Source organism: Bos javanicus, chromosome 14, assembly GCF_032452875.1.
Source record: "Bos javanicus breed banteng chromosome 14, ARS-OSU_banteng_1.0, whole genome shotgun sequence".
NCBI classification, from domain to species: Eukaryota; Metazoa; Chordata; class Mammalia; order Artiodactyla; family Bovidae; genus Bos; species Bos javanicus.
The window spans coordinates 63,647,881-63,662,993 of record NC_083881.1 but is presented as its reverse complement, the minus strand read 5'-3'; the positions used below and the strand labels follow the sequence as shown (position 1 = coordinate 63,662,993).

The following is a 15,113-nucleotide window of genomic DNA, read 5'->3' as shown; positions in this document are numbered from 1 at the left end:
AGTAAGCTTTTGGTAACATCTTTAGGATTTTCTATGAATATATATAAATTGATATTAAAATCACCCCAAAAAGATGTCCTTTTCATTATAGGGGACTGGAATGCAAAAGTAGGAAGTCAAGAAACACTTGGAGTAACAGGCAAATTTGGCCTTGGAATATGGAATGAAGCAGGGCAAAGACTAATAGAATTTTGCCAAGAAAATGCACTGGTCATAACAAACACCCTCTTCCAACAACACAAGAGAAGACTCTACACATGGACATCACCAGATGGTCAACTCTGAAATCAGACTGATTATATTCTTTGCAGCCAACGATGGAGAAGCTCTATACAGTTAACAAAAACAAGACCAGGAGCTGACTGTGGCTCAGATCATGAACTCCTTATTGACAATTTCAGACTGAAATTGAAGAAAGTAGGAAAAACCACTAGACTATTCAGGTATGACCTAAATCAAATCCCTTATGATTATACAGTGGAAGTGAGAAATAGATTTAAGGGCCTAGATCTGATAGATAGAGTGCCTGATGAACTATGGAATGAGCTTAGTGACATTGTACAGGAGACAGGGATCAAGACCATCCCCATGGAAAAGAAATGCAAAAAAGCAAAATGGCTGTCTGGGGAGGCCTTACAAATAGCTGTGAAAAGAAGAGAAGCAAAAAGCAAAGGAGAAAAGGAAAGATATAAGCATCTGAATGCAGAGTCCCAAAGAATAGCAAGAAGAGATAAGAAAGCCTTCTTCAGTGATCATTGCAAAGAAACAGAGGAAAACAGCAGAATGGGAAAGACTAGAGATCTCTTCAGAAAAATTAGAGATACCAAGGAATATTTCATACAAAGATGGGCTCGATAAAGGACAGAAATGGTATGGACCTAACAGAAGCAGAAGATATTAAGAAGAGGTGGCAAGAATACACAGAAGAACTGTACAAAAAAGATCTTCACGACCCAGATAATCACGATGGTGTGATCACTGACCTAGAGCCAGACATCCTGGAATGTGAAGTCAAGTGGGCCTTAGAAAGTATCACTACTAGCAAAGCTAGTGGAGGTGATGAAATTCCAGTTGAGCTCTTTCAACTGGAAAGAGCTGTGAAAGTGCTGCCCTCAATATGCCAGCAAATTTGGAAAACTCGGCAGTGGCCACAGGACTGGAAAAGGTCAGTTTTCATTCCAATCCCAAAGAAAGGCAATGCCAAAGAATGCCCAAACTACTGCACAATTGCACTCATCTCACACGCTACTAAAGTAATGTTCAAAATTCTCCAAGCCAGGCTTCAGCAATATGTGAACCATGAACTTCCTGATGTTCAAGCTGGGTTTAGAAAAGGCAGAGGAACCAGAGATCAAATTGCCAACATCCACTGGATCATGGAAAAAGCAATAGAGTTCCAGAAAAACATCTATTTCTGCTTTATTGACTATGCCAAAGCCTTTGACTGTGTGGATCACAATCAACTGTGGAAAATTTTGAAAGAGATGGGAATACCAGACCACCTGACCTGCCTCTTGAGAAATCTGTATGCAGGTCAGGAAGCAACAGTTAGAACAGGACATGGAACAACAGACTGGTTCCAAATAGGAAAAGGAGTACGTCAAGGCTGTATATTGTCACCCTGCTTATTTAACTTCTATGCAGAGTACATCATGAGAAACGCTGGACTGGAAGAAACACAAGCTGGAATCAAGATTGCTGGGAGAAATATCAATAACCTCAAATATGCAGATGACACCACCCTTATAGCAGAAAGTGAAGAGGAACTCAAAAGCATCTTGATGAAAGTGAAAGTGGAGAGTGAAAAAGTGGGCTTAAAGCTCAACATTCAGAAAACGAAGATCATGGCATCCGGTCCCATCACTTCATGGGAAATAGATGGGGAAAAAGTGCAAACAGTGTCAGACTTTATTTTTGGGGGCTCCAAAATCACTGCAGATGGTAACTTCAGCCATGAAATTAAAAGAAGTTTACTCCTTGGAAGGAAAGTTATGACCAACCTAGATAGCATATTCAAAAGCAGAGACATTACTTTGCCAACAAAGGTCCATCTAGTCAAGGCAATGGTTTTTCCTGTGGTCATGTATGGATGTGAGAGTCGGACTGTGAAGAAGGCTGAGCGCCAAAGAAGTGATGCTTTTGAACTGTGGTGTTGGAAAAGACTCTTGAGAGTCCCTTGGACTGCAAGGAGATCCAACCAGTCCATTCTGAAGGAGATCAGCTCTGGGATTTCTTTGGAAGGAATGATGCTAAAGCTGAAACTCCAGTACTTTGGCCACCTCATGCGAAGAGTTGACTCATTAGAAAAGACTCTGATGCTGGAAGGGATTGGGAACAGGAGGAGAAGGGGACGACAGAGGATGAGATGGCTGGATGGCATCACTGACTCGATGGACGTGAGTCTGGGTGAACTCCAGGAGTTGGTGATGGACAGGTAGGCCTGGAGTGCTGCAATTCATGGGGTCGCAAAGAGTCGGACACAACTGAGTGACTGAACTGACTGAACTGACTGACTGATTCTTGAATAAAAGTGGAAATATCCTCATCTTGTTCCTGATCTTAGAGGAAATGCTTCCAGTTTTTCACCATTGTGTGTGATGTTAGCTTTGGGCTTATCATATGTAGCTTTTATGATGTTGAGAGTTTTTATCATAAATGGATGTTGAATTTTGTCAAAAGCTTTTTCTTTATCTATTCAGATGATCATATGATTTTTATTTTTCAGTTTGTTAGCATAGTGTATCACACTGATTGATTTATGTGTGTTGAAACATCCTTGCATCCCTGGGATAAATTCCACTCAATCATGGTGTATGATCTTTTGAAAGCGAAAGTGTTAGTCACTCAGTTGTATCCAACTCTTTTCAACTCCATGGACTATAGCCAGTCAGACTCATGAAATCCTCCAGGCAAGAATACTGGTGTGGGTAGCCTTTTCTTTCTCCACAGGATCTCCCTGACCTGGAGAAGATCTCCTTTTATATACTGTTAAATTCTGTTTGGTAATATTTTGATCTATTTCTGCTTTATTGACTATGCCAAAGCTTTTGACTGTGTGGATCACAATAAACTGTGGAAAATTTTGAAAGAGATGGAAATACCAGACCACCTGACCTGCCTCTTGAGAAATCTGTATGCAGGTCAGGAAGCAACAGTTAGAACTGGACATGGAACAACAGACTGGTTCCAAATAGGAAAAGGAGTACGTCAAGGCTGTATATTGTCACCCTGCTTATTTAACTTCTATGCAGAGTACATCATGAGAAACGCTGGACTGGAAGAAACACAAGCTGGAATCAAGATTGCCGGGAGAAATACCAATAACCTCAGATATGCAGATGACACCACCCTTATGGCAGAAAGTGAAGAGGAACTCAAAAGCCTCTTGATGAAAGTGAAAGTGGAGAGTGAAAAAGTGGACTTAAAGCTCAACATTCAGAAAATGAAGATCATGGCATCTGGTCCCATCACTTCATGGGAAATAGATGGGGAAAAAGTGAAAACAGTGTCAGACTTTATTTTTGGGGGCTCCAAAATCACTGCAGATGGTAACTTCAGCCATGAAATTAAAAGAAGTTTACTCCTTGGAAGGAAAGTTATGACCAACCTAGATAGCATATTCAAAAGCAGAGACATTACTTTGCCAACAAAGGTCCATCTAGTCAAGGCAATGGTTTTTCCTGTGGTCATGTATGGATGTGAGAGTCGGACTGTGAAGAAGGCTGAGCGCCAAAGAAGTGATGCTTTTGAACTGTGGTGTTGGAAAAGACTCTTGAGAGTCCCTTGGACTGCAAGGAGATCCAACCAGTCCATTCTGAAGGAGATCAGCTCTGGGATTTCTTTGGAAGGAATGATACTAAAGCTGAAACTCCAGTACTTTGGCCACCTCATGCGAAGAGTTGACTCATTAGAAAAGACCCTGATGCTGGGAGGAATTGGGGGCAGGAGGAGAAGGGGATGACAGAGGATGAAATGGCTGGATGGCATCACTGACTCGATGGACGTGAGTCTGGGTGAACTCCAGGAGTTGGTGATGGACAGGTAGGCCTGGCGTGCTGCGATTCATGGGGTCGCAAAGAGTCAGACATGACTGAGCAGCTGAACTGAACTGAACTGAATATATTGATAAGGATTTTTGTGTCTATCATCAGTGATATTGGTCAGTAATTTTCCTTTTTTGTGTTATCTTTGTCTAGTTTTGGTGTCAGGTGATGCTGGCCTTGTATTAATAGAATGAGTTTGGAAGAATTTCTTCCTCTGCTATTTTTTGGTATAATTTGAGAAGGATAGGTATCGATTCTTCTCTGAATGTTTGCTGGATTCTACCTATGAAACCATCTGATTCTGGATTTTTTTGTTTGGGGAATTTTTCTTTTTTATAACTAAATTTCATTACTAGTAATTGCTCTGTTTTGTTTTGTTTTGTTTTCTTCTTGATTTAGTCCTAGAGGGTTATATATTTCTAGGCATTTCTTCTAAGTTGTCCATTTTATTGGCATACAATCATTCATAGGGGTATCATGACATCCTTTGAATTTCGGTTGTGTTGACTGTGAAGTTTGCATTTCTGACTTTATCTTTTTTCCTTGATAAAAAGAAAACCTTCTGGTAAAGGTTTGTCCATTTTGTTTACCCATTCAAAGAATCAGCTTAGCTTCATTGGTCTTTTTTTTTTTTTTTTTTGGTCTCTATCTCATTTATTCCTGCTCTGATCTTTATGATTTCTTTTCTTCTACAGATTTTGGTTGTTTATTCTTTCTCTGGTTCCTCTAAGTGTAAGGTTAGGTTTTTTTTGTTTTTTTTTTTTCCTTTCTAATTTTATTTTATTTTTAAACTTTACATAATTGTATTAGTTTTGCCAAATATCAAAATGAATCCGCCACAGGTATACATGTGTTCCCCATCCTGAACCCTCCTCCCTCCTCCCTCCCCATACCATCCCTCTGGGTCGTCCCAGTGCACTAGCCCCAAGCATCCAGTATCGTGCATGGAACCTGGACTGGCAACTCGTTTCTTACATGATATTTTACATGTTTCAATGCCATTCTCCCAAATCTTCCCACCCTCTCCCTCTCCCACAGAGTCCATAAGACTGTTCTATACATCAGTGTCTCTTTTGCTGTCTCGTACACAGGGTTATAGTTACCATCTTTCTAAATTCCATATATATGCGTTAGTATACTGTATTTATGGGCATACACACTGAGGAAACCAGAAGGGAAAGAGACACGTGTACCCCAATGTTCATTGCAGCACTGTTTATAATAGCCAGGACATGGAAGCAACCTAGATGTCCATCAGCAGATGAATGGATAAGAAAGCTGTGGTACATATACACAATGGAGTATTACTCAGCCATTAAAAAGAATACATTTGAATCAGTTCTAATGAGGTGGATGAAACTGGAGCCTATTATACAGAGTGAAGTAAGCCAGAAGGAAAAACATAAGGTTAGGTTTTTTATTTGAGATTCTTCTTATTTCCTGAGGTAGGCTTGTATCACTATAAACTTCACTCTTAGAACTGCTTTTGCTGTGTCCCCAGAGTTTGGATCATTGCATTTCATTTTCACTGGTCTCTAGGTATTTTGTTTGTTTGTTTGATTTCTTCAGTGTTCCACTGGTTATTTAGTAGCATACTGTTTAGCCTCCATGTGTTCCTGTTCTGCAGTTTTTCCCCTCTGTGGTTGAATTCTAGTCTCAAAGCATTGTGGTCAAAAAAGTTGTTAAATATGACTTCAGTTTCTTAAATTTACTGAGAATTGTTCTGTGGCCAAGCATGTGCTCTATCCTAAAGAATCTGCCATGTACATTTGAGAACAATGTGTATTCTGCTGCTTTGGGATGGAATGTTTTATATTTATGAAGCTATTCTGGCTTTCTTTTCACTTCCATTTACATGGAATGCCTTTGTCCATCCCCTCACTTTCTACCTGTGTGTCTTTAGATTTAAAGTGAGTCTTTTGTGGGTAGTTTATTTGTGGGTCTTTCTTTTGTATCTATTCAGCCACTCTAGGTTTCTTATTGGAATATTTAGCCCATTTACTTTAAGAGTTAACTACTGATGGGAAATGTACTTATTGCTATTTTGGTAATAGATTTGAGGTTGTTTTTGTAGTGCTTTCTTGTTCCTTTCTTCTTTTGCTCTCTTCTCTCATGATTTGATGACTATCTTTATGTTACATTTGGATTCTTCACTCTTTTTCCTGTGTGTGTGTATTACAGAATTTTGGTTTGTGATTAGCATGAAGTCTATATATAGCTATATATATACATACATACATATATATAATGTGTATAATGTATGTATATAATTATAAATTGCTGATCTCTTAATGTTTAATGTATTTTCACGACCTTGAATTTTTACTCTTCCCCTCCCCTTTTACTGTTCTTAACATCATATTTTACGTCTTTTTGTTTTGTATCTCTTTTAACTACCTATTGTGGATATAGATGACTTTACTACTTTAGTCTTTTAACGTTCCTACTAGGTTTATACCTGGTTGATTTACCTTCTTTACTGTATATTTGCCTTTACCAGCAAGATTTTTCCTTTCATAATTTTTATATTTCTCATTTCTTTTCTGCTCAGAGCAGTTCCTTTAACATTTCTTATATAGCTGGTTTGGTGGTGCTGAACTCTCTTAGCTTTTCCTTTTCTGTAAAGCTCTCTCTCTCCATCATTTCTGAATGAAAGCCTTGCTGGGTAGAGTATTCTTGCTTGTAGTTTTTTCCCTTTTATCACTTTAAACATACTGGGCCACTCCCTTCTGGCCTGCAGAGTTTCTACTGAAAAAATCAGCTGATAGCTTTATGGACATTCCCTTGTACATAACTTGTTGCTTTTTCCTGTGCTGCTTTTAAGATTCTCTCTTTATATTTAATTTTTGTTATTTTTATTACAATGTGTTTTGGTGTGGCCCTCTTTGGATTGATACTGTTTGGGGTTTTCCAAAGTCTCCTGTGTTGCAGGCAGATTCTTTACTACTGAGCCATCTGTTTGGGATTTTCTATGCTTCTTGGACCTGGATGTCTGTTCCCTTTCCTAAGTTAAGAAACTTTTCAGTTATTATGTCTGCAAATGTGTTCTCTGCCCCTTTCTCTCTCTCTTCTCCTTCTGAGACTCCTATGATATGAATGTTAGTACACTTGATGTTGTGGGTCCTGGGGTCCCTGAAGGCAGGGCCTAGGGTCTGGGAGCTGGTGTTGGTCTTCTGTTGAGTGGGGCCAAGTCCTGGGTCCTTTGGTGGATGGCACTGTGTCCCAGGGCAGCTGGTTTGCTGGTGAGTGGGGCTGTATCCCCACCTAACTAGCTGCTTGACCTGAAGTGTTCCAGTACTGGTGTTGACAACCTGGTGGGTGAGGCCATGACCTAGCGCTAAGTTAGAGAGGGGATTCCAAAATAGTGCTTGGAAGCTCCAGAGTCCTCTTGGTAGAATAAGTTTCTCCAAGTGACTGCTGCCCATGTCTGTGTCCCCAGGGTGAGCTCCAATTGCCTCTGTTTCTCTGGGAAGCTCTCCAAGATCAGAAGGTGTGTCTGATCCAAAATTCTTTCAACTTAGAGCTTCTTCTCTGAGTATCAGAGTGTGTGAGATTTTGTGTGTGCTCTTTAAGAGTAGAGTTTCTATTTCTCACAGTTCTCTGGCTCTTCTGAAAGTAAGCCCCACTGGTCTTCAAGGCCAAACATTCTGGGGGTTTGTCTTCCTGGTATAGAGCCACAAGGCTGGGGAGCCTGCTGTGGGGCTTGTACCCTTTGATTCTTAGGAGAACCTATGCAATTGTAATTATCCTCCCATTTGTAGACCACCTACCTGGGGATATGGGTCTTGATTATACCATGTCTCCAGACCTATTACTTATCTTGTTGTGGTTTCTTCTTTATATCTTTAGTTGTAGGAAATCTCTTCCACTAGGCTTCAGGTCTTTGTTCTCAATAATTTTGCTGTAAATACTTGTGATTTTGATGTGACTGTGGGAGGAGGTGAGCTCAGGGTCTTCATATTCCACCATCTTGGCCTCTCTGTCTAAGTTAAGCTTTTCAGTTCAGAGCAGAACACTGTTCCCCAAGCAGTCTCTGATAACCATACTCTTTGAGCAACAGTTTGTGAAGAATGAAGTGCAAGAAGAGTGACTAGTTAACTTGTGTGTGTGTGTGCTGTGTTGTGTTGTGTAGTTTCTGTGCTTCTGGGTGGATAGGAATGTAGATTAAGGGGTTAAACAATCCTACTCACCCACACCTGCTCCCAGAAGACACTGGCTGTCCCACGGTGGAGTAGCAACAACAGAGGGTCTTGGCATGATTATTAGTGTCCTGAGGGAGAAAAAAGCCCCATATCACTTACAATGGTTCAGCCTTACCTTCTACAGGAAGAGAGAAACTAGTAGGCTTGTGCAGGGAGTAGAGAGGTGTCAGTGATCACCAAGGGAGAGAAAGGAGAGGCTAAATTTTCTAGGTTTCTAAAGATGTAAGGACCTCAGATCGGAGAAGGCAATGGCACCCCACTCCAGTACTCTTGCCTGGAAAATCCCATGGATGGAGGAGCCTGGTAGGCTGCAGTCCATGAGGTCGCTGAGTCGGACACGACTGAGCGACTTCACTTTCACTTTTCACTTTCATGCACTGGAGAAGGAAATGGCAACCCACTCCAGTGTTCTTGCCTGGAGAATCCCAGGGACGGGGAAGCCTGGTGGGCTGCCGTCTATGGGGTCGCACAGAGTCGGACATGACTGAAGTGACTTAGCAGTAGCAGCAGCAAGGACCTCAGATAGGCCTCGAACCCCACTCCTCCACAGGGATGACCACAGCCAGAAGCTATAGCTTCTGAGAAGCTAAGCTCCTTCACTGCCTACTCTTCCAGATGCTGGGGTCAGAAACCAGACACGGGCAAAATACCAGGTCCTGGGAAATCCTTGCTTTGTGAAAGGTGTTCCCGTCCCCTTATGAATAGGTGCAGGGTAGAGTAGAAATAACCTCTGTCCTGGGCTCTGGGAACTGAGTCACTTGTAGACTGCATCCCAGTTACAAAGAACCTTCCTCTGCCCAGTCTCACTGAGTTATCATAATAGCCCCAAGAGATAGAAATTGTTATTCTTAATCTGATTATTATGCAATAGAGAAGGAAACGGAGTCTTGGTGAAGTTAATGATCTTTCCCAGGATGACACGGCCAGCCTGGCTCCAGGTCTCTGTAGCTGGACCTTCTTTTAATCCTGTGCTCCATCCATCTGATGCCCAAGGGTCAGAAAGAGAAGCCAGAGCAAGGATCATGTCCATTCCCAAGCAGGGACCTCAAGACCCTCCTTTCCTCAAGACCCTGACTTTCCTGGGCCACACTGCATGTCTTTCAGGCAGCAGCACTTGGGCTTGTCCTCTGTCTGATTCTCCAGCTTAGCTGATTCTGTGAGGTCATGAACTGCAGTCTAGGGGAAGCTTTAAACATCTTCAGTTCTGCACCCTTAGAGAAGGCATCTGGAGGAGGTAAGGGCCTATCCTGTGCAAGGGATGTGAGGCGCTTAGTGGGAGCATCAGCAACGGTGCCTGCCTAGAGAGGCGGGTATGTGGAGGAAGCCCCTCCCCTACTCCTCTCAGGAAGGACAGTCCGGGTGTAGAGCATGAACTGCACAGGCCTAGCCCAAGCCCCACCTCTACACTTGTTAGTTATTTGATCTTGCACAAAGTTATTTTTTCTATGTCTCTGGTTCCTCAACAATAAAAACAGAGAAAAAAATTGCCCCTCCCTTATGTTGTTATGAAGATTACATGAAATAAAGAATGCAAAGTACTTAGCACAGTGCCAGGCCCACTGAGAGAATGCTTTAATGACGTACAACACACTGGATGGAATGCTCATTCATTCATTCATTCATTTGGCAAGAATGTATTAAATGCCCAGTCTATGTCTGCCTTCCCAGGTGGTGCTAGTGGTAAAGAACCTGTTTGCAATGCAGGAGACATAAGGGATACAGGTTCGATCTCTGGGTTGGGAAGATCCCCTGGAGGGGGACATGGCAACCCACTCCAGTATTCCTGCCTAGAGAATCCCATGGACAGAGGAGCCTGGTGAGCTATGGTCCATGGGGTCACAAAGAGTTGGACACGACTGAAACAACTTAGCACTATGTCTAAGGAGCAGTATGCTAAAAACTCAGTCCCTGGGACTTTACCAACACTCATCTCTGTAGAATCTAATCACACAAAAGCTCTTTTCTTCATAAATGTTACAGTATGAACTGCTTTTATAATCATGGGAAATGATTTTTGTTGCTTACTTCTGCCCTTTATTCCTCCTTTATTTCCTACATAAGAACATAGTTGGAATCAGATGAGATCTGGAGTGAAGCAGACCATGTACTTGTCATGAACATTTGAGCAAGTGCCTTTCTCCTGTAACTCTCAGCTTCTCATCTGCAAAATGGGGAGAGTCACATCTTCCACAGAGGACTATTAAAAGGAAAAAATGAAATAGTGGATCAGGTAAAGCACCTGATTTAGGGCAGGTGCTCAATACATATCAGTAGGGCAGGTGCTCAATACATATCAGCTGTCCTTCTACTTTTCAAAACATATGGATAGAACTTCTGGTTTCTGGCCTGGCATTGTAAGAAGTTTGAGAGTCACCACTCCATCCTAGCAACAAGTAAAAGGCTGAACACACTGCAAAGTTAGCAACTCTTTTTAGATCCATATGGAAGTGAGGTCACAAGACAAATCACTGTCCCCTAAACTGGAAAGAGTGACAGGCGAATACAGAGAATCACAACTTACCAAGGAAGAACCCTTCATGGGGACCAGCACCACGTTAGGGAAACCTGAACTGTAACCGATGAATTACTGGAGGCTCAGTGCGGGCAAGTCAAAAATTCCAGAGGGATCCAGTCATCAGGACACCTGAAACTTTTGTGAGTTTTACTTCCTGGAGCTCTACTGGATTCTTACAGTGAATACTGGAGAAAAATTCCCCCATGCTTCTGGTAAGGGGAGGGGAAGAGGAACCATTTTGAAACTTCTGAGCATTCTGTTCTTAACAAGATCCACTCTAAAGAGAAACTATTTAACCAGAGCCTCACATGCTGGAGCTTTATCAGATCCAAACTGACTTCAGCTGGCTGTGGCCTTCCACATAGGAGAAAGGAAGTCCCCAACTCCAGCTCCCTCCAGCCATCCTGCCCACCTAAAGAGAGGGGAGTGCTGAGAAGTACCTGTGAAGTTCACAGTTCAGAGCCATAGCCTCACTAAAAGACTGAGCCCTAATCTTAGGACTATAAAATGCTTCCCCTTGCCCTGCAATTCCCACATCACCAAAGGAACAGCAGTTCCTCTTAGCCAATTCATTATATCTGGCTATCAAGAAAAAAAAGTTTTTTAATTTAAAATTAAAAACACACTTTGAAGGGTCAGAGCAAGCAAGCATCAGAACCAGACTCAGTTATGGCAGAGATGTTAGAATGATCAGACTGGGAATTTGAAGCCACTTATAATTGATATGCTAAGGGCACTAATGGACAGAGAAGTCAGCATGCAAGAATAGATGCAAAGGTAAGCAGAGAGGCGCTTCCCTAGCGGCTCAGCAGTGAGCAATCTGCCAGTAATGTAGGAGCACAAGACACATAGGTTCAGTCCCTGGGTCTGGAAGATCCCCTGGAGAACATGGCAACCCATTCCAGTATTCCTGCCTGGAGAATCCCATGAACAGAAAAACCTGGTGGGCTACAGTCCATAGGGTCACAAAGAATCAGACACAACTGAAATAACTTAGTATGAACATATACACGCATGGAAGCAGAAAGATGGAATTCTAAGAAAGAATAAAGAAATGCTAGAGATCTACAACACTATATCAGGAAACAAAACAGAAGCACAGGAGAAATTACCAATGCCTTTGATGGACTTATTAATAGACGTGGCTGAGGAATTTGAAACAATGATGATTGAGAAGTTAATGTTAGACACCAAAACACAGATCCAAGAAGCTCAGACAACACCAAGCAGAATAACAGCAGAAAAAAAAAAAAAACCCTACATCTAAACTTATAATTTTCAAGCTAGAGAAAATAGAAGATTTAAAAAAATCCTGAAAAAGGTCAGAGGGGAAAAATCTTACCGATAGAGAGGAGCAAAGATAAGAATTATATCTGACTTCTCCTCAGAACCCAGGCAAGCAAGAAGAGAATGTAGTGAAACATTTAAAATGATGAGAGAAAAAAAACAACAGTTCTGTTTGTGAAATTAACCCTCAATAGTAAACGAGGAATAATTAGACAAACAAAAATTGATTGAGGGAATTTTTTTGCCAATGGATCTGCATTGCAAGAAATGTTAAGTTCTTTAGAGAGAAGGAACATGATGTAGGTTAGAAACTTGGAGCTACATAAAAGAGGCACATAGAAGGAATAAGTGAAGGTAAAACCAAACCTTTCTTTTTTTTTTTTTCATTCTTAATTGATATAATAGATAATAATTTTTTCATAATTGTATTAGCAACAATTATTTGAAAGTGAGTGAACGAATCAATAAACTGTGGTACATTCAGACAAGGGAATATGATTCAGTGCTAAAAAGAAATGAACTATCAAGATAAGAAAGACACAGAGGAACCATAAATGTGTATTACTAAGAATGAGCACCAAAGAATTGATGCTTTCAAACTGTAGTGATGGAAAGACTCTTGAGAGTCTCTTGGACAACAAGGAGATCAAACCAGTCAATCCTAAAGGAAACCAACCCTGAATATTCATTGGACAGACTGATGCTGAAGCTTCATTACTTTGGCCACCTGATGCAAAGAGCTGACTCATTGTAAAAGACCCTGATGCTGGGAAAGGTTCAAGGCAAGAGGAGAAGGGGGTGACAGAGGATGAGATGGTTGGATGGCATCACCGACTCAGTGGACAGGAGTCTGAGCAAGCTCTGGGAGATAGCGGAGGACAGAGGAGACTGTCATGCTGCAGACCATGGAGTTGCAGAGACTCAGACATGACTTAGTGACTGAACATCAGCAAGTGAAAAAAAATGATGTGAAAAGTTATATAATGTCTAATTCCAATTATATGACATTCTGTGGAAAAAGCAAAACTATGGAGACAGTAAAAGGTCAGTGGTTGCCAAGGGCTAGGCATAGAGGGATGGTGAACAGAAAGCACCTTTCAGGGCCATGAAACTACTCTGTGTGATGTTATAATGGTGGATACATGTTACTATACATTTGTCCAAACCATAGATTGTACAAGGCCAAGAAAGAAGCCTGTGGACTTTAAGTGATTATGATGTGTCAATGTAGATTCATCAATTGTAACAAAAGTACTGTTACCCAAAAAACTGTGTTTGCCTCTTGGTGGGTGTTGATCCAAAAGACACAACCAAGCCAAAGACTGGGAGAAGGAAGAACTTATTACTTTCAACAAGTAAGGAAAACACCGAGGATCTTTCCCTGAACAGTAAAATTGGGAAAGTTTTAATCTAAGCGTACATGTATATTAATGAAAGGGCTTTGGCAGAGAATTCAGCATAGAACTGGGGCAAAGGTCAACAGAGTCCGAGCTTTAGTTGAAGTCACAAAGGCCAGAAATAAACAATATCATTAGGCTCCAGTCTATCTGGTGGTTGTCTTCAGGCTAATCTTTACTACTAGAAATCTTTACTTCCCTGGGAGAAATATCAATAACCTCAGATATACAGATGACACCATCCTTATGGCAGAAAGCGAAGAAGAACTAAAAGAGCCTCTTGATGAGAGTGAAAGAGGAGAATGAAAAAGCTGGCTTAAAATTCAACATTCAAAAGACGAAGATTATGGCATCTAGTATCACTTCATGTGAAATAGATGGGGAAACAAGGAAACTGTGAGAGACTTTGTTTTTTTGGGCTCCAAATTCACTGCAGATGGTGACTGCAGCCATGAAATTAAAAGACGCTTGCTCCTTGAAAGAAAAGCTATGACCAACCTAGACAGCATATTAAAAAGCTGAGACATTACTTTGCCAACAAACGTCCATCTAGTCAAGGCTATAGTTTTTCCAGTAGTCATGTATGGATGTGAGAGTTGGACCATAAAAAAAGCTGAGTGCTGAAGAGTTGATGCTTTTGAACTGTGGTGTTGTAGAAGACTCTTGAGAGAGTCCCTTGGACTGCAAGGAGATCAAACCAGTCACTCCTAAAGGAAATAAGTCTTGAATATTCATTGGAAGGATTGATGCTGAAGCTGAAACTCCAATACTTTGGCCATCTGATGTGAAGAATTGATTCCTTAGAAAAGACCCTGACACTGAGATTGAAGACAGGAAGAGAAGGGGATGACAGAGGATGAGAGGGTTGGATGGCATCACCAACTCTATGGACATGAGTTTGAGCAAGCTCCGGGAGTTGGTGATGAACAGGGAGGCCTGGCATGCTGCAGTCTTTGGGGTCGCAAAGAGTTGGACACGACTGAGTGACTGAACTGAACTGAGGAATCTTTACAACTGATACATTATTTTTACTATTGTTACTTGTCTTGCCTAATAGCAGTTATTTGTTCCTGTATTCTTTTGTTCTCTTAAGATCAGTAATCACTGAGACCCATTTAGGCCCACGTATTGATGAAAGTGAAAGTGGAGAGTGAAAAAGTTGGCTTAAAGCTCAACATTCAGAAAACGAAGATCATGGCATCTGGTCCCATCACTTCGTGGGAAATAGATGGGGAAACAGTGGAAACGGTGACAGACTTTATTTTTCTGGGCTCCAAAATCACTACAGATGGTGAATTCAGCCATGAAATTAAAAGACGCTTACTCCTTGGAAGGAAAGTTCTGACCAACCTAGATAGCATATTCAAAAGCAGAGACATTACTTTCCCAACAAAGGTCCATCTAGTCAAGGCTATGGTTTTTCCTGTGGTCATGTATGGATGTGAGAGTTGGACTGTGAAGAAGGCTGAGCACCAAAGAATTGATGCTTTTGAACTGTGGTGTTGGAGAAGACTCTTGAGAGTCCCTTGGACTGCAAGGAGATCCAACCAGTCCATTCTGAAGGAGATCAGCCCTGGGATTTCTTTGGAAGGAATGATGCTAAAGCTGAAACTCCAGTACTTTGGCCACCTCATGTGAAGAGTTGACTCATTGGAAAAGACTCTGATGC

The 15,113-nt window shown here is 41.4% G+C and overlaps 1 long non-coding RNA gene across 3 annotated transcripts in view; it reads right to left on the bottom strand.

Annotated features, from left to right (window-relative positions):
- LOC133260665 (uncharacterized) overlaps nt 1-15,113 on the bottom strand; it is a 143,856-nt gene that overhangs the window by 78,528 nt on the left and 50,215 nt on the right. For all 3 annotated transcript variants that reach the window (XR_009740922.1, XR_009740924.1, XR_009740923.1), the window contains exon 4: nt 8,234-8,313. This is a non-coding gene — a long non-coding RNA (uncharacterized LOC133260665). The remainder of the gene's footprint in view (nt 1-8,233; nt 8,314-15,113) is intronic.